The sequence below is a fragment of the Schistosoma haematobium genome, chromosome 1, assembly GCF_000699445.3.
Source record: "Schistosoma haematobium chromosome 1, whole genome shotgun sequence".
NCBI classification, from domain to species: Eukaryota; Metazoa; Platyhelminthes; class Trematoda; order Strigeidida; family Schistosomatidae; genus Schistosoma; species Schistosoma haematobium.
The window spans coordinates 59,427,182-59,428,731 of record NC_067196.1 but is presented as its reverse complement, the minus strand read 5'-3'; positions in this window follow the sequence as shown (position 1 = coordinate 59,428,731).

Sequence of the window (1,550 nt, the reverse complement as noted above, 5' to 3'; positions counted from 1 at the left end):
GAGTGCGAGTAGTACATTCAATAATCATTGTCATTTCATTGTAATTGTGTGAGGGCTGTGATACTGCTTGGGTGTCCAGACCGAAGCAGATAGTTTTCTTATGGGGCCACACTCCGAGCCTTTGACCGAAAGGTCCGATCCACAGGGCATTGGAGCATCGTGAGGAGATGCAGTCCCGTGGTAGCCGGTAACCAACAATTGGTTCATACGCCATTTGTCCCCTCAGAATACTAAAGCCCATGTGCACCATTGGAATCAGGGTTTCCCAACAACCCTAGTTGAACTCACCGTGTCCACTGTCCCGGTTAAGGCGCAGGACATTCGCTTTTCGTCCTCTTAATTTCGTAAACAACACACCGGCCGCGCGAAGGCAAAGAGTAGGACTTGCCCGACAGAGGCTGTATACACGTAGCCGTGTGAGAGCATTTCGAGAGGGAGAGCAGGCCCTCCCCACTCTCGGCCGTACCAGGGCACTTGGGGCCAAGGTAAATGGTGTCACCCTTCCCCTTGCAATCAAGGATGATTTTACATCTGTCCACCGCAGTCAGAAGGTTGGCTATACAAGAATGACCCTTCTTGGAACCGTGCTGTAGGGGTGAAAAGAAGTTTAAGGTTAATGGTCGTGTATACAGTCGCATATCAGGGACCCAATAATTTTCGAGGGTATAGAGAGAGGTGCCACCAGTCGTTAGCTTGAAGGTTCGCTGCGTTGACCTCTTTCGAAAATTGGTGTGATGTGAGCCTGCTTCCAAATTTCCGATAATGTACATCGGCTTAGCTAGTGTAAAAACACCACACTAAGCAGTGTTGCCAGGATTGAAGCTGCCTCCCCTAGTAAAGCAGGATGGACCGCAACTAGATCAGAAGTGTCTTTTTTAAGGTGACGCAGTTTCCGGTACTCCAAGTCAGCGCTCAGGTTCACTTCGGAAAGTAATACTCACTGTTGTATAAATGATTTCCGAGTCTTCGGCTCGAACCGAAACGCGTGGGTTCGGATACATGCTGTTCCAAAACATGCTACATCATAGTCATCCGGAGTCCTTTATCGGAGGGATTTTTAGGCCCTATGGTGGACATATCAGGTACATTTTATTTTTACTTCATATCTGAATACGCTCTGAAACGAAATCATGGATTTAGCGGACTAGGTTACGATCGATGACACCGTGCATAAATGCATAACCTTCAAAAGTTAGTTTACAACTAACAACTTCTCAGGTCCCACTATCATGAGATTCACAAATAAAGAAATAGTTTTTTGCTATTAGCCTTGTATATTAGTGCCAAAACCGTTTCCTACATCCATTTTTATCACTTCTTAAGCAACTGTGCCTGGTTAGTTCTGGAGTGACGTCAAAGTCATGGAATAACTAAATTTTGATCACAGCTACGATGATTGGCTTTAATTTGTCCAATAGTACTATTGGTTCATATAATTTATCTTCTGAACTATGAGTATTTGTGCATAAATTCCCTAAGGGGAACGACCTGTCTAGTCTTCAGTATTAGGGAAAGGAGGTCAATGGACTTAGTTTTAACAACAGGTTTGA